Source organism: Labrus mixtus, chromosome 9 (assembly GCF_963584025.1).
Source record: "Labrus mixtus chromosome 9, fLabMix1.1, whole genome shotgun sequence".
Taxonomy (NCBI): domain Eukaryota; kingdom Metazoa; phylum Chordata; class Actinopteri; order Labriformes; family Labridae; genus Labrus; species Labrus mixtus.
Window position 1 is genome coordinate 17,467,585 of NC_083620.1, and position 19,264 is coordinate 17,486,848.

Here is a 19,264-nt window from a genome sequence, read left to right on the forward strand (position 1 = left end):
AATACTGAGAATGTGATCAATAAAAATAGTGGTAAAGTGCAGTAGAAAAGTTAGATTAGAAATATGTTTGTTTGTTTTTTGGCTGAGGAAAACCGATCCATGACCAAAATCTGTGATTCAAACCAAACTGGGAATTGTGATCCATTGCACCAATAGTTTGTTCGATAGCCAAGGACGTCTTGCTTCCTCTTTCACTAACAGTTAAAGACGAGTATGAAAGAGAAAAAAAACAGTGAATGTTTGAAGTGAATGTTCAGATTTTTAACCAATTCCAGCAAAAGTGAATGCTCCTCATGTAAGTGCTTTACATCTACACTGTTTATAACCACAGGGAGTGTGTACATTACATGTTAAATGTTGTTTTGTGTTCCTTTCAAGTTCATGCTAAGTCATAAAACATATTCAACTATAGATGACAGGAAGTCATTTATGTAAAATCAAATAAAATTGCATTTCAGGACACATATTGCTTAAGACAATAGACAGATAAAAACAGCTAGAGGTAAAACCTCGTAAGACGTTTCCCCCGGGGATACTTTAATCCTCTTAAGTTAAGCTGATTCATATAATTCATTAATAAATAATTTTAGGCTACTGGGCGATTGATTGAGTAATCAAGCTAATTGATCTCAGCTGTGGTCTTCTGCTGCTGGTTTTCATTCTCATCATCACATCAAAGATTATTGCATCCCAGCAATCCATAGCTGGAAAACCAGCAGTCAGAGCACTTTGGTTCCTGAGGCTCAGGATTAACTTTGAATGTGTGTGCTTGTGTGTGTGGTCACGATGTACAACTTGCTCTCCGGATCCTCTGGCCATCCTCTGGATCCGCTGAAGGAGTTATGGCCTACATTAGGACCTTATGTTTGATCTATCTTGAACTCATCACTCTTTGTAAACGTTTTTCCAGCTTGCTTTAAAGCTGCTGTGGTTAAAACCCTTTTCAAAGAAGCTGTGTTTATTAGTGGATTCCCTTACAAACTGCAGACCTGTTTCAAACCTTGCTTTCTCATCAAAAGTTTTTGACTAAGTTGTCTCAAATCAACTTAAATTATCATTAAATGATACAATTGAGCCACTTCAGTCTGCTCTTTATGGAAAACACTTTACAGAAACAGCACTTACAAAGGAGGTTAATGATTTGTCGTTGGCTGTAAACTCAGTCAACATGTGTTATATTGTTGTTTGATCTCAGTTCATGCTTTTGATCACTCTGTACAATTGGACAGACTTGAAAATCATTTTTGCATCTCAGGTCAGGTGCAACTACTGTTGTTTGAGGATGCTGAGGTCCTTGTTCATGCCTTTGTGTCATCTCAGTTAGATTATTGTACTGTCCTTCTGTCATGTTTGCCAAAGACGAAATGTCAAGGTCTGCAGATGGTTTAGAATGCAGCAGCTTGTGTTCTGACCAGGTTGGGTAAATATGAGAATATTACTCTGGTGCTGGCCTCACTTCATTTGCCTCCTTTTCAGCTTAGAGCAGACTTTAATGTGCTATTGCTAACTTGTACAATATTTATTGAACCATCATACCTGTCTGACCTATTGAAGCAATGTGCGCCTGCCAAGCTCTGCGTTCCCAGGGGACTGGTCTTTTGGAAGTCCCCAAAGTTAGCAAGAAGATGGCTGGTGAGCGGGCTTTTTCATTCTGCGCACCGACATTATGGAACAGTTTACCTCTAGACATATGGCATGTTCTGTTGATGTATTTAAAGCAAAGCTAAGGACACACTTGCTTACCAATGTGTAAGAGTCATGGGTTGTTTGTACATTTCCCTGATGTTCTGTCATAGAGTCTTAGTTTTTAGTTTTTTTAAACGTTTTTAATTTCACTTTCTTTCTAAGCTATGCAGAGCACTTGAAATGCTTTATAGATTGTTTAATATTATTATTAATATGAACCCAGAGTCAGTTTAATTTTATAACATTTTAGTGTTAGGGGTATTTCTCATGATGACGTTATTAACAGACAACTAAACTCTGTAGGATTCCACCTCTTATCTTGACTGTGGCAATTGTTGAGAGCGGACCAGCAAACAAAGTTGATCACTAATTAATATATTTTGAACAAATTTGAGAAAAAATCTCTGCTGACTTTTTCAGGTCCAACGCTCCATTTGCTCGATCACTGTGAGTCATTCATAACAAACTCACTCAGAGTATATCTGCCACTGATCTGAGAGGGTTCATTTACTTGTCCCTTTGACTGTCCAGATACTCACCCTGCTGTGTTTGCTCTCAGTGTGTGAAGAGCTGTCCAAACTGATTTAAATGGCTGAGTTGTGCAGCAGCTCAGTGGTACACATAGTGTGGAATTGCTTTTTGTGAACTGAAGAGCTAGCTAGCCAACCCAGCAAATCCTCTCTGGCCAGAGAGCATTTACACGGTGGCTGTGCTCACTTTCAGAACGAACGTCTACCTGCCAGACACTGCACCATAGTTTGTCCAAGCTAAGCGAACACATACACACACACACACACACACACACACACACACACACACACACACACACACACACACACACACACACATCTCCTAGTTCTCACACATGTGGACATGGGTATCGTCAAAATAAACACAAAGGGTGGGGGGATATTTTTCACTTCAAACATCATGATTTGTTCTTACTATTGTAAATAATTGCATTGTATGAAACCTTCTGCCTGCTTAGTTTGAGTGTAATTATTTATTTTTATCAAACCTGCACTAATAAACAAGACAAAACGCTCCATGTCTAAGATGGAAATACCTATCTAATAAGCCTGTTTATACACTAAATATTAGAGTTTATAGAGGTTGATAGTGTCATTTGGTACGTATTTATATATTTCTTTCCGCCTTAATCACAGCAGTGATAGTTATTCAAGTTTTATCAGCTTTTGAGTTTTAGAGCCGCTTTTCTTGTCTGAGACACTGCAGTGTTTAGCATTTAAAGATAAATTACTGTGTTAAAAATAACTTCAATATGAATCAAACAGATTGTTACCTGGATTAGTATGGTGACATTTTATACGCCACAGGTGCATAAACAAAGTTTTCCTGCACTTGGTTAAAAAAAAGAAGATAAATCCAAAGTCAACTCATTTTTTTAATTAAAGTTTTATTTTCAAACTGTGTAATGCTATTGCTGTAAATGTCACTATTATCTCTGATAATCAATGAATTAACCATCACTTTATGTGTGTGTCTTTTTGAGCAATCAGTAAAGCAAAAATGCTAATGCATAGCTTCACCACCTTACTAGCTGGCCTTTAATGGTAAGCTCATACAAATACAACCTGTGAGATAAACTTAATGTAACTGTATAGTGATTTTGAATAAACAATGCGAACAGGTTCTATCAAATTCTCATTTTTTATTTTCTAATGATACTATGATTATTAATTATGTTAAAACATTGAATGCACTGATGTACTCAGAACCTTACTCCCCCATTTAAATTAAATACTTTTTTAAAAAAGAGGTAAGATCCTACAGCTTAACTTTAATGAAAATAACTTTTCGTTCTCATTACATTATGACAAAGCTGAAATTCTTCCTGCAATGCAAAAATACTCGAAAGCAAAGCACCTGTTGCTTGATATTTCTTATTTTAAACTGTCTTGACACAGATTCAATAATCACTTCTATTCTTCTGTGGCTATATCAAAAAAATCTGTCATTTGTTGGCTTTGATTTACCCTCTTCCATCACTCATTCATAGTAGTAAAATACACTATTTTAACTTCTCTACCATAGTCCCTCCTTTAATATCTGCTATTACTGCCCCCCATAGCCTCTGTTCTCATCCAGTAAAGTTCCTTATTCTTACCGTTTTTCTTTTTCTGTCCAGTGTTTGCAAGTTCCCTAAATTTACAATTATTTTTCTCCACCTGATTTTTTTCCTACATTTTGCTTCCCCCTTAAGCCCTTCTCAGACTCCAGCACAAGGTAACGTTGAGGTCAAGATCAAGATCCACAGTTTTTAAGTAAACTAATAAAAACAAGAAGAGAATTGAAGCCCATGGGGTGTTGATCGGGCCCTTGCACCTTTGTACACATTCGGGTGTGGTGAATGTCATGGTGTGGTGCTGCCGCAGAGTGAATTGCAGCCACAGTTTGTATTAATAACTTAACTTTGATAGCAAGGCATGGTGTCAAAACTGAATTTTTCTGCGCAGCCACAGACCTGCTCTCTGACCTCACCTCACATTTCACAGTAGAGAAAGACCAAAGGGTTAAGAGGTTCCTGGAAAAATTAGGGGGCGCTATTGGTCAATGTATATTGATGTGTAAAGGCAGACACTCTGGTTTCACATGACATGAGAAAATTGGGCCAAATTGGAGCATGTCCAGGATATTAACCATTTCCTCATTCGTGGCGATCTCTTTTAGCTATAAACCCAGTTTTGTACAGGTCAAATAAGCGCCCTGGGAGGAGTTAATAAAAGCATGACACTTGAGGCTGTTTTTTCTTAAGACCTGACTGTCAAGGTAGCCTCTATGTTGACCCCTTTTTTAAAATCTTAAGGGGGTCTGTATAGCTACCCCTGTATAAAGTAATTTTAGCGCACTCCTGAGAGGCCTTAAAAGATAAAAATGTATGTCACTTAGTATTTTACTGCCAAGTGTCATGAGTTTTAGGGCTTTGGAAATAAATAAATAATTCATGTGGTTCCAATATGGTTCTCACACGTTACTTTTTAATGATTAGGTTCTAGTATTCGAAAACGTGCTCCCTCTCTGTGTGCCTCTCCCTAATCATCCTCCATCAGTCTCACACTGAATATGTGTGTTTGACTGCTAATGGAGTTAACTCTACTGTGTCAGTCTTGTTCTGCTCAGGGGGTCAAATTATAGTGCAGCTCTCTGCTATAATTAGGCTTTAAAAACAATTTTGTACATTCAAACACTCTCTGGTTACATGCAATGTTGTTTTGATAGCAAGTCACACATTATTGGTCATAATCACTAATCAGGTCTAATTGGAAAGAGCTGATCTGCATTTTTTTCTCAGCACAATGCAAAGTGAGTGGGGGGGCAAATATTGTACCCGGGAGTGAAAGTAAAAATGGGTTTACGGCAGCTCCAGAGATGGAGCTTTGGACTTTAATGAGCCTCACTCTTTGTGTCAATATAGTTTATATATGTACTTAAAACACATATATACCTAACCTTCTTTTTAACAGGCTGGTAATTTATCTAGTCAATGAATTATTTGACTCATATTTCAGTGCATCATCTGTATGGAGTTCACTTTGAAGTTAGTGAGGATTCTTGTGTTGGCAAGCCGGTATATGTTCTTAGCAGCTGCTGCAAAACAAATTAAAGAATTAAAGTCAGTCTGGATGTCGATCTGTAGAGAATTCTTCTGTTCAGTCTGCTTGCAAACAAAACACAGGTGTGTCTTCTGTCTCTGCATGATCATAGTTAGAGGAGCACAGCTGTTGTCTGCACTCCTGTTGACCCTTTTATCATAACGCTATTGATCTGTTTTATCAAGGCCCGAGGAGCAGAAACACCATGTGCATATCTAGGTCTTTCATATTGTCATAAGGATGTAGTCTCTTGATTTGATCCCTAAGATGAAAGAGAGACAACAGAGACTCCTAGTTGAGCAGCGAGCATAATTGATTTCTATCTAGCTGATTGTGGTCATTAAGTTTAAGAAAAGGGATCATGATCTGTGTTGCACATGCTTTTGTTTTGTCTTAGTCAGCAGCTTGAAGAGGCTTGCTTTGTCGTGTGTTGAAGAATACAATAGTCAGCTGATGTTGCTCAGCTTTCTGCCAGCTGCAGACTGAATTAATGCGCTACCATTTTCAATCTGCAAACGAAAACTCATTAAGAACATCCAGGTCTTTTGTCTCTCCGTCAACATTTTTTTTGTTCCACTCAAAGGCCAGGTTCTCTAAGATTTGTTGGGCCAAGTGTTTGCCAGTTCTGTTTAGTAAAGTAGAGCAATGCTTTAGGTGTGACAGTAAAACATTTGGCTTGATTCCCAGGACTGAAATAAGCAAACAGTTGGATTAGGAAAAACACTCTTCCAATCAATGCTACCAATAGAAAGTTTTAAATGCAAAAACACCAACATGTTGTTCTATGCTTGATGAATACAGAAAGAAATGCAGCAGCCTTTTAAGGCTGTATACTCAGGTAAATTTTATTTTATTCAATCAAGTATCCCAACTTGATAAGCCACATACAGTAATTTAATTCTTTTTTTCTCCTCAGCCCTTACAATACTACCAACATTTCTTATTCTGGAGGACAGGAACTGTTTTTCCTCTTTAAACTGGCAGATCAATGAGATAGAGATCTCGTGGTCAATGTTCCACTCGCCTAAAAGGCACCCAGGGATCCACAGCACACTTCATCTTTATCTCTGGTCTACTTCTGCTCTGACTGCAGGGACCTGATGCAGGATCTTTATGACCACAAATTGAGATCTGACTGCATGTGCTGAGACTGGGTTGAGCTGGCTGCTGGGGATGGAGATTGTGGGTAGTGCAGCTTTGACACGTGGCATCTCTTACCTCCAGTGTCGCATCGCCTCGCCTTCTCACCTCCAAGATTTTCATCTGCTGTTTCTGAATGCCAACAGCTGGTGTCTAAATCCCACATGATGAACCTTTTGGGATCCACGGGATCAGGTAGACATAATAGACTACCACCTGTCCTCCTCTGTCTCCTGCCACCCTGAAACACCATCCCTGCCAACTCATCGCTGGCATTCCAGCATTGGCATCACACTTGCTGACTGATGGACAATGTCTCCAGCAGCATCTGTTCTCTAATGCTCAGTGGCCAACATAATTCTCTGGCTTTTCAAAAGGCTACTTCCAGCCAGGCATTGGGCTCTGTGTTCTGCTGTTGGGTGGCTTTCTGGGACTGATAATCATCAAAGTGATTAAACTATGTTCCCTTTTGTCATTAAACAAACTATACTTTGGCTTAAGTAGACCTCACTGACCTCACACACGTTTTTCACTGTCGTAAGTATTGTATGCTAACTAATAGCTAGGTCAACAATGTATGTTAATGTAAATGAGTCACTTCAAACACTGACGAACAGTGCTAATGTTACCTTTGCTCATGTCTTGATTCTCTATTAAACAGAGTTCTGTTCTGCTGTCCCTCTGAGTCGCGGCCAACAGATGTAGTCGCTCATTATGTCTGTGCTCTCCATATGGCACTGCTGCACATCCACCTCCTCTTCACCTCCCCTCACTCAGACCACCTCATGGCAGGCGCCTTTTAAATCACAGCAGACAGGTAGCAAAATTGCTTGGGTGCATGTCAACAACTTTGACAGCCTAGAGCTTGTTGAACTGGATGGAAGGGAAATTAGCTTTCACCCTCAACTGCATGAAACAGAATCGCTCTCCTCACCAATGCTTTTCTAGATCTGAAACTAAATACTTCTAGAATGTAACCTCAAACTTTCCATCTCAGAGGGGTCATCAGCGGTGATTTGTAAACAACAAAGCAATGCAAAACCCTGGTTGTTTCTAACAACAAAGCAGCTAACAGCACATTTCAACTCGACTTTGCAGTTCAATATTGAGCCGGGTTGTTTTTTAATTGTTTACATTTTTTATGAGCAGATCACACTAGGATCTTATTGTAATTAATGCAAGTATTTTGTGCACTTTTATTGGGTTGAGGTATTTTTCCTGTCAAACAAAGGTGCCCTAGTTTCTTCAATGCTCACTGTGTGAGCGAGTTTGACCTTTTTTTCCAGGCCAACCAAAAAGATGAAACTCTCTCTGCCTGGATTTTTCAGTGGGCATTTCTTGTGTCTTTTCATTACGTGGGCTTTTTTTCCACAATCCTCAACAAAGCTAACTTTGGAGACAATGGAAAAACAATTATTGTAAAGGTCACTTATTATGCAAAATACACTTAACCATGTTTTCCCAACACTGATGGGTGTCCCTAGCCAAAACCCCAATTATGGGAAAACTCCATCCTCTCTGTCTTTTGCCTGCTCCACTTTTCAGAAAATGTGTGCTCAAACAGGCATTTTGGATTGTTTCCCTTTATGACATCACAAAGGGCAGTAACCCCTCCCCTAGGCGCCTGACACTCCCATAGCTAGGTGTTTGATCAGCCCTCTGAGTCTGCCTTTCCACAGTAAATATTTGGGCATGGCGCGAGAAAGCCCAAGATGCATCCCCTTCCAGAGAGGGGCGTGGTCAGACACAGCTCATTTGCATTTAAATATACAGACAAAGAAACAGCCTGTTCTGAGCATGGCTGAAATAGAGGGGTTTACAGGCATGATGAAATACAGGCACACATTCTTGACCATCATACACATTAAACCCTTTTTCATTTCCAGTTGTTGTTCTTTGATACCGGTGGTAAACTTCAATTCTGATCCAAGACTCAGCTTTAGTGATTACATAATGATCTCATAAAAAGGTTTTGTCTTCTTTTTCCAACACTAATAAGTACAGCATCTTCTAAATAATAAATGAGAGCCACACAACTCTTCCACTTGAAATGCATTGGTAGCCCACAGAGACCAAACAATAACAAAGCCAAATGCGGATGTTGTTATTGAATCCCCTTTAAACGATTTGTCTTGAGAAAAAGGGGAGGGAACCAGACAAACTACCTCTGACAACTGAATCAAATTTTACACTGCGAGATTTAATAACGGAACTTCATTACTGCTGATTGCAACCCCTTTGCCATTCCTCTCTTTGTGTATGTTTATTCAGTGTTTGTCTTTCTCTTTCACTGTTCAGAACTTCATATCCTATCTCAACTTCTGATGACATCGCTAAAGCATTTTTATTTTTTCTTCTGTCCGTCAGACTGTCACGGTAGCCTATCTATGTCAATGTATTTGTTCTTTTCCTTTTTCCTGTCTTTCACATGCTACCGCTATAATTTTCTCCCACTTCTGAATTCCCCTGGCACCAGCTGGTTTCTTCTCCACTGCAGTCACCATAATACCTACGTCTATTTAAAGTGAGGATATTTAAAAGCAGAGCGGTTAACTTTGGCTTTATTGTGTGCCTGTGATTTTCTTCCACTCACAATTTTCAAATGTAATTAGTTTCTCTCCCGAACCAACAGTGCCACGGCCCTGAGCAAAATGCTTTTAAGAGACACTTCCTTTTAATTTTGAGTTACAGTCTGTGTACTACTGTAAACACGTTGTCTGCATTGCCTTTCATAATTTCCTGTCCGTTGGTCAAATATATCAATGTTTTTAAAACCTCCCTGAAAGCAGAGGCTCTCTCGCCAAGAAATTACAATATTGTAGGATGTCATTTTTGTGGCAAGCAAATTTAAAACTACAGAAAAATATTGTCTGATACCTTGTTTTATTGCCCCTACTGTGTATATATAGCTAGAGCCTTTAAAGATGATGACACATTTAGAAAGCTAAGTGACATGCATGTAGAATGACACGTATTGAGACAAATGATTATGGTATTAAAGTTTCTGACCACATTTGATGTGCATAAGAGGAGTAGTTCAAAGTGTGAAATACCGTAAAACTTCAAATAAAAGCCCATCCCAATTTAAGGCCCAGTCCCCCATAAATTCTGACTACTATAAAAAAATAGTAATACAATTTCGACATGTAGTTCTGTTCAGGCCAGGGCTTTGATGATACCTGTAAAATATGAAGCAGATCAAGCATTTTAGAAGGAAGTTAAAACAGCTTCCGCCTCCTCTTAGGACTCGACATGAAGCATATGACACATTTTAATTCATTAGGGGAAACCTACTCCAGGGGTGAGGTAAAAAAATGCATTTTAACAGACAGATATCTTGAACAGAACCAGACTCATGTTGAACAGCCATCTGTATCCCCTCTCGGGCTGAGGCAGGATGTGCCTCATTTTTGCAATATAACGAAGGGGATAAAGGGCTGTCTTCAGAATTTGTTTCATGTGGGAGTTTGAATGACATATCTTGATCAAAAAGAACCCCCACATTCCTATCAGTGGTGCTGGATGCCAGGCTGATGCCATCCTGGTCAGCTATATGACCATTAGAAAATGTTTCTCTGAGGTGAGATGAGGTGTGATGGGCAGGGTCAAAAAGGAGTGAGCTATATGTGGTATGCAGTATAACAGCAGGAAAGGGACCGGATCTGAAAAATAGTAGTGAGAACTTGTACAAATGCAACAGGGAAGATGAAAGTCACAGATTAAGAGGGGTACATTTCTCCAGTGTGGTGTACGGCGATGCCAGTGGTTTTAGAATGCATTGAGATGATTGAATAGCCTACTAGCGAGGACTGTCAGTTGTGGCCATATCCATCCCTGGGTCACCCTGGGACTCCTTGATGAGCATGGATGAAAAGCAATCAAGGGGATGTGAGGACAAGGAGATAGCATTGTTCAGGTATCAGGAATGATACAGACAGGCAATCTGCCATTATGAAGAGACTCCCTTCTCTGTTCCTCCTTTCAGAGCCAGCATGTCCTCTGGCATCCCCTTCAAGCCCAATTGTGCTCAACTACACCACTGGGCAGGCCAACAGACCCAACACCTGCTGGCCATGTGTATCCATTCACAAAAAACACAAAGAAAGTGCTGGAATTCATGCACAGAAAAAGATGGTAGGAATATTTAAATTGGGTGGATTCAAGCTTATTTCTTTCCTTATGTTGAGCAGAAATGTAGCGTTGCTGCTGAGATAAGAGAACATTAAAGGCTGCAAGGTCAGCTTCAGTGCACTTAACCTTCAGCTTGACAGCTGAGATGACCCTCCTGTGGTAGACATACCTGTTGACACTGTGGGCGCAGTATGATACATTCAATATGTGTGTGGCTGAGTAATGCAGATATTCACAAAGCAAATCAACTCAGGGAAATCTCAGTAATCAATCCCGCTGGAGAGTTTAAGCCTCACAATGGGGCTGGGATGGAAGGATTGCATTTTTATTGATTCTGACTGAAGGCTTGGCTGGCTTTCTTTCTTACTTACTTGTAGTGTCTGATCTTTGCTCAGACTTCTGGCAGAACGCATGCACCTTATTAGATGGTTCTGCTCTTTAATGTGTTTTTCAGTTTGATTCAAGAATTGTAAGTGTATTGTTTATCTTTTACTCCCGAAGCTTAAGACTTTGAGAAAAGTAGGTGGTATGACTGACTATGACTATACTAGTTTTTTGTTTTTTTTCCTGAAGCCTAATTTCAAAAATCAGACATATTACATTTTTTTATCAGGCTCTAAACATGTTTATTTATGCTGTAAAAACGTTTTTTTCATCTGTTTTGTGTATGCGACTTCTGGTGTTCCTGGAGCCAGCCTCAAGTGGACACTCAATTAACTGCAGGAATTTGCACTTCTGTTTTGGCTTTATTATTCAAGATCAGAGGTTGCCGCTTGGCTAAAACTTGCCTCACAGATTTGGACTCGCTTTGCCCCTTATCCACCAATTTTGGGGAAAAATCTATTTTTTTTGTTTGTTGGTTAATTACGATTCTACAACATTTTTTACCTAGATGGCCTAGACACTTAACATGCTATAAAATATGTTGAGAAGTTGGGAGCTGGTGGAATGATTTAACAGGTGAGATACATTTATTTACTTGAGTGTATGTTTGATAATCCAATTATTTTGGTTAAGGCAGTGACTCCCAACCCCGGGGTCCTGAACCCCCATAGAGTCAGGGGATCATTTCTGGGGTCACCAGATGGTAGAGAAGAAGAAATAAAAATACATTTAAAAAAGAAAAAATGAAGTAAGATGTTTCTGACTGGGGGTCATTTTTTCATTACAGCGCATGTACTAGTGATTTAATTTGTCTTACAGGGCTGTTTTATTGTGCTGCTTAAAGGCTGTTTTGGCTGGCAGTGGGCTGGCTGCATAACGGCTTCTGCATGCGCGTCATCATTACCATATATGTTCACATGTTTGCTGTGTGAGTGACTGCTGTGGGCCCTGTCTTTCCAGCCCATAAACTATTATAAATACAATTCTTGCGAACACCAAAGCTGTTTATTGACAGTCTTGACTCAAAAAGGTTGAGAAGCAATGGGTTAAAAAACTACAACTCTTACATTATTCTTGTGATTAGTGGACTAATTAAAGGTTTTACCCACATTATTAGATTAGACTGATTTGAATGATCAGATACTCCCAGTAAACATGTAAACATAACTGACAAAAAATTATAATTCCTCTTTATGTTTGATGGTGTGTTCATCTCTGTGCGTTATACAGTATATAGTCTGACCTGCAACACACTGTTGAGCTGCTTCATGTTGAGCTGGAGAAGCAAATGTTTTGTACCAGTGGGTGAGGGGGTGTAGGCTTGGAGATTTGTCTAACAAGGGCTTGTTTGTGTGGGTGGAACAAAAAAAAGTTTTTAGATCCTTATTTGTACTAAACATGAGCTTCAGCGCTTCAGTCGCTTTCTGATTATGCACATTACCACAGACCCCTGGGTTATCCTTGCGTGCAATATATCATAACCGATTAAACCTGTTTCAACAGAGTTGTTTTTCTTCTGTCTGTCTGATGATATGGAACTATTTTTATTCTGCAGTTCAAACTGACATGATCTGTTTGTTTTAAGGTTGTCCTGTCTGCAGACGTCTGCTTCTTTTTTAAAGTTTAACTTGAATGCAAAATGTCAAAAACAATTGTGAATGATTCCAAAGCAACAGATAGTCTAACATCAGCATCTCTCCGCAGGTGCCCTACGTCAAGGTGGCTCCAGAGGACATTCTAAAGGTTCAGTTCCCCCGATTCACCACGCTTGACCTGCGTCCAACCAACACGGATCATCAGCCTTGCTGTGGCCGGCCTTCTCACCTTTTTTAACGGCACCACCGCCTGCCTCATCTGTGCACAGGCTGACTGTGAGTGCACGACAAAACGCGCTATGATAAACACCAGGGAAGGATGCTCACACGCTGCCCTACATCTGCCAACAAAGTGCAAACATTTTTGTTTAGTGTCTGGTATTCTTTAACACGTGTTCGTACACATAAGCTTCTCACACACCAACTGTGTTCAGACAACAGATGCAGTGCTTATCAACATCTCACCTTGTGACACGCTCCCATCTGAAGGAGCTGCTGCACTCTCCTGCAAAAAAAAATCCCTCACAGTAGCATGTCAGATGTCTGCAGCCCAAAATAAATCATCAATACATCAGTTGTTTTTTTTCTTTTTCAAAGGCAACATTTTTTGACAGAATAATGACACAGCATGTTGCACATTTTGTGTTTGAAATTCCTCCAACCTTTAGTCCTTGTATTATGTCCGCAAGACTCTGTGTACACTGATATTAAGTTTGGGGAGAAAACAAATCTGATACCGATTATCGGCCGATATTTTTCTTAGATCTATGTTTGACCTTTTGATATAGATAGATATAACACTTTTTTTTCGTTGATCCCTCAAGTGCAGTTATCAAACACTTGCGGAAAAGATATACAGTATAACATAGACATGATGATCACTCAGCTGGACAGTAACTGCACATGTACGTGCGTAATCCAACAATACTCAATTGAAATGCTATTTGACTGGAGAATAAATTGTGAAATAAAAGTTATATCGGCACATATCTGCTATAAAATTAGCCAATACAGATAGTCACTTGATATGCTAATATCAGACGATATTATCGGCTGACAGATGAATCAGCAGGGCTCTAATGATGGCCTGTTCCCACCCTCTTAAAATCCAACAGGTAATAATTACAAATCCCCAGACAAAGGCACAGTGACCCTGAGTGTCACCCGCTAACCTTATTCCTAATCAGCAGAAGGCTTTGAAGGAAGGACATAGTCGTGAGACATCACATGTTTGTCAGACAGGCCAGAGATATCAAAGAGCCACTTTGAAGTCAAACACACCTTTCACAATCTCTGTTATTCTACCTTTCAATGTCCATATTGACTCTCTCTCTACTTTCAAGTCTCTTTCTAATTATAAGAGTACACTCCCAAGAAGAATTCTGTTCATAGAGAACTTGTACGAAGTTGTTAAGGAAAAATAATGAAATGTTCTTTAGAAAACAAGTTGTATCTAAAATGTTCACCCTCCTACAAAACCCATAATCATTAAAAGGGTAAGAAATACATCATTAGTTGATTTCATATGGAGATTCCTCTACCTGTAAATCATTCTGCTTAAATCATTTTTCCTTTGACATTATTTCAACAGAGTTGATTTATGTTTGGCTGTGGAGAATAGTGATAAAGGTTCAACATTATTGGACCCTCTGACCCATCTTCGCGAGTTGAGAAAAGAAACTCATTTTAACATCAATTTACTTCTTACTCTCTGGTTATGTTTGGGTGTGACAGTAGGCTATAAGACGCCTGGAAAGGAAATGAAATTATATGAGTGGAGTGGAGAGGAGAAGATGTGGGTGAGGGGAAATAAAGTGATTGGTCTGGAGGGAGAAGGGAAACCACAGATAAATTATACATTTTCTACAAGAGGGAGAGAGTCCAGGAAATTACGTGGCTGTATTGATTACATTCTCTCATGTGACTCTCCATTCAATAGTAAACGCAGAACACAGCATTGGCTTGGTTTGTCCATTTGTAGTCCTGTGTGTGTGTGTGTGTGTAAAGGTGCAATAGCATCAGCTGAAACCCATTCAACCTTGGCCTCAGCTCTCTCAGCACCACCTCTCCCCCGTCAGCTCAACCAGTCAGTCGGTCAGTTTGCAGCATGCTGTCCGTGGCTCATCCACATGTGCCAGTCTCATTAATCACCCGAGCCTGTGACAGCCTAATAGAGCGTGGCCAATTCATGAATATTTTCCAGCCATGGTTGAGGAGGCAGGAGTGGAGGTGGAGCCGTGCCCTGAGGCATGGGGCACACCGGGACGCACATTCATCTAGTTAACCTTCAATATCCATGACAGTGTTTTGTATGATACTATCACCCAGAGAATCAAATATGTGTTTGAATTTTGGACCAACCAGGTGGTAAATAGTATGCAGCTGCGTTCCTTTGGTTAATGTAAAAAGATACAAATGTAAACAAAGAAACATTCTGCATGGTCGCATGTGCACCATGAACATGCAAACCACAAACTTTTACATGTATGGTTGTCCCTTCACTTCCAGACAGTGTGCTACAGCAGTGTACCTTCAGGGATTGGTGCATCTGGCAGGAAGGTGAAATAGTCAATTCACTTCTTGTTTTAATACGTTTCCACTTTGTACATCTATATATAGTGCCTTGCAATTTATGAAATGTTAATGGTAATGATTGCCTGCCAGTGTCATTCTTTAAATTGCAGTTCTCCATTTTGCACAGTTTTTTTTTTTGCGCTCACCTGCTGTCCCTCAGTGTGGGATTGCCAGTACTAACCTGTAATCGGTGTTCAAAGGTGAAACAGACGCCTCACTGACTTGTGAAAAGGAATGTAGACAATGGTGTGAGTATAACTGGGATAGAGTAATAGCAGGGGACAGTCTGTATGAATTTTGATGATTATAATTAAACTGTGGCATCTAATGATACGTATGTAAAAGGCTGCAATGAGTAGTCGAGTTGATGGCCGCTGCCAAACAAACATAGTGCTATAAGTAGGTGACCAGAGTGATGTGGACATGGGAGAGATGCCATTCTCTCGGTCGAAAGTTGTTGCATTTGATGGACTTCGAAAATACTATTTTAAGATGGAAAAGTAACATGTTGTTGCTTTAAACATCTAACGAAATGTACCTGAACTCGACTACCTTTGCCTTTTTGCCATTTCTTAGAGGTATCTAACTTGGTCCTTATTTTGCACTTCCACATCTCCTACAGTAATATTTGGTCTGAGCTGAGATTCCTACATGTGAGTTGTTCTGCACGACAAGTTGTTTCCTGCTTCCTGTTTCCTGATTAATGAATGAATATGTATGCTGATTTCAGAGCAGCACAGCCGGCATGTTAAAGGTGTATTACAGTTATTTTTGATTTAATAGCTCATTATTATGGTTAGTTGGGCTAAAAGGAGAGAAAAGTGCTCATACATACTTTTAGACACATGATATTTTTAACAACATTTGAAAGCAATGGCTCTAATGCTGGCAAAGCCATGAAAGGCCTTACTCTCTGCTCAAGGCTAAATGTGTTAAATGTTTTAACTGTGAGAAAAGGTTTTATTATATATAATTCCCCAACACCTATCAAGAATGCTAATGTTAACTACAGGGGGGTATATAATCGCTCCAGCGAGCTCTAGGTCAACCCCAAGGCCTCGTCCCAGTTTGGTGTGCCCAGGAAAACTCCAAAGGGAGTCATCCTGGAGGCATCCTAATCAGATGCCCGAACCAATCAACTGGCTCCTTTCCATGTGAAGGAGTAGGTCTACTCCCAGCTTCCGCTGAATGTTCAAGCTGTTTACCCCATCTGTATAAGGTTGAGCCCAGCCACCCTCCAGAGGAAACTTATACCAGCTGCTTGTGTCCACAATCTTTTCAGTCACTACCCATAGCTCATGACCATTGGGAGGGTTGGAACGAAGATCAATCGGTAAATCAGAAGCTTTCTGCTCGTTCTTTGCCAGTGTGGTCCGGTACAATTCCTGCATTACTGCCAATCTGCCATCAAATTAGCCTAAAATTATGTGGAAAAAAAAAATTCAGATACAGAACAACATAGTTTTTGTTTTTACTTTCTCTGTACAGGGACCAACACAAGTCTAAACAAAGAGGGGTACATTTTTAATTCAGCTGTATGCTGTATGAAACTGGTTCAGCAGAGCAGAACTGTAAGAGAACAACTTGACTGCCTTAAACAAACCTGGTGTAAAAAAAATATTCTGACTCCCCTGTGCATCAACACTTTAGTGAATATGAGCTTTTCTTCTGTTCTTCTGTGATCACTCTATTCATGTGTTTAAAGGTGTGCATACTCTTTAGCGTGCCACATCTGGAACAGCACACAGGGTAATGTGATGAATGTGAAATTGTATGTGATGCCCCGTGAGAAGATTTAGAGTCTGGCTGCAGAAGGCAGACAGGGAGGTAGGTTATAGCAGAAGCTATTTCAAGCTCAGCAAAGTTATCCTGCGTAGTTCTACAGAGCAAGCTGATCTGACAGGTTTGGAGACTCAGGCATGCAAGAAAGCTGAAGCCAGGAGTGAAGTATAATGAGGCAAAGGTAGACAGGTACAGGAAGACAAATAGACACAATGATAGACTGCTGACAGGCAGACAGGCTGAAAGTAAGGCTCAGACAATCGAGAAGCCATTAGACATGATGCTGGTGACTGGGATGCTGCTTTAGCTTATGTCAGTGGGAAGTGGAAAAGCTAATGGAGCCAGCTTGACAACTTAAAAATGTCTACCCCCAAAATGGTTTCTGTGTGATAAATCAACTGATCTGCTGTTGCCAAGACAAAAATGCCATTAAAAAACAGTTCAGGCCAGTCTTCAATGTTTATTTTATTATTATTTGATAATAACAAAGCAGTTGGAGGCTCAACTAAAGCATGTCCTTCTAATAAGGTTCATCTTTTTCATGAGACTCTCCTTGCCAATGTCAAAATAAATGTTATGAGTATAATGAGATCCAACAAGAGGAGACTAACATAACTGTCACAACAACAGACCTTGGTCTCCTGCTCTTTCAGGTTGTTAGCTTTTTACCCATATGTAGAACTGGCCCTATAACCTATCAAGGGCTGTGCATATATGGCCGCAAAGTGACGGGTAAAATGCTGCAGGGAGCTTTTTAGATTTAGTCTGCTCTGCTTTAATTAGGGCAAATCCCACTTACCTCACTGGAGTCTCTTGGACAGAGAACAAGAAAAGTTTGATGAAATGTTACCATTGGGTTTTATGGCTTTCAAGATAATGAAATAAAAGGTATATAGTCAGCTTGTTCTGGATGGCGAGGTTTTCATGACTACATTGTTTTCACATTCGCAATTTTAAAAAATCAACTGGCACATTTATTGGCAAATGAGAACAATGTATTAACCACACCCCGCTCCTCAAGGAGATACGAGATGACAAGAGTGCCATGATTATAGTCAATTCCGACGCCACTATATCACATATCATTCTGGAACAGGTGAGCTTTTCACTGATGAAGATTTCCAGGATCCACATTTTCATAATTTGAAGAAATTTGTTAGCTTTTAGTTTTCACCTGAAGAGACAGAGGTTGGATTTCAATTATTAAAATATCTTTTTCACAGCGATGTTATACCTGCCCTATTGAATCCAAAAACAGATTATGTGTGTTCAAGCATCTAAAAGCACAGAGCCTGAGGTCATAAACATAGTCCCAAAATAAAAGGCAAATTAATTGAGGCAATCTTGTTTAAAAAAACTGTAACATCAAATGAAATGGGCGAGAGCATTAAATCAAGTTGTATCCCAATGATTCAGCTTCCATGAATGAGAATCCTGCACAGTTAAGTGGATTAGTGTAATAAATAAAAAACAGATTTATAAAATGAAGAAGCCCCTTTTGTCTTCTTTCATATCATGAATGTCATGGATTATAACAAACTGCTGTTTCAGTCAGGGAAGCAGATTAAGAGGACAGATTCTTTCATGTCCTTATCTCTTACCCATATGTTTCTTCTGTCTGTTTAAACAACTTTGAATAGAAAAAAATACAACTGTATAACGACGAGTTCATCATGTGAGAAACACAACTTCATGAGAACGTTAATGAGCAGTATTTCTGTCAGGAACATCAGTACGACTTTCATATGTTTTCCATAAATAGAACATACCAGTAATTATAATCTTTATTGTGACCTTGAGAGCATTATGGAGAAGCTTCTTCTGATTGGAGACTTTGCATTGCATCCATGAAGGTGAGAGCTGATGAAGCTCGGGTTTTTTGAAGCAACATATGGCCTCTATGTAATTAATACACACCTCATTATTTCTAAAAGACGATGGATGGATGGTTAGAGTGGAGGTGACAATAACTGATGACAGAAGATGGGGGGGGGGGGGGGCTCATTCTCGCCATGATATTCTCTCAAAGAAGTCTACAGTGTTAACCTCTCACAGTAAATCAAGTGTTCATGCTGCCATCAATGGTCATGCATGGCAATTGTGACAAGGCCACAGAGCAGCGGGAGTTCACAGCAGGGTGTCTTCCTTTTTTGTCATGCTTCTCCATTTCTTCATGTTTCATCTTCCTCAAAATGCAAAGGGGACAGTTTGACTTGTTTTCTCACCTCCCCCCCTTTGCTCTTGTATAAACACCCATTTTGACCCCTTTATCTGTCGCACTGTTACTTTATCTGTTGAGAGCAGTCCTGCAGGAGGAGTGCGGAAAGTTGGCGGTCCTCAGAAGATATGCCCAACACA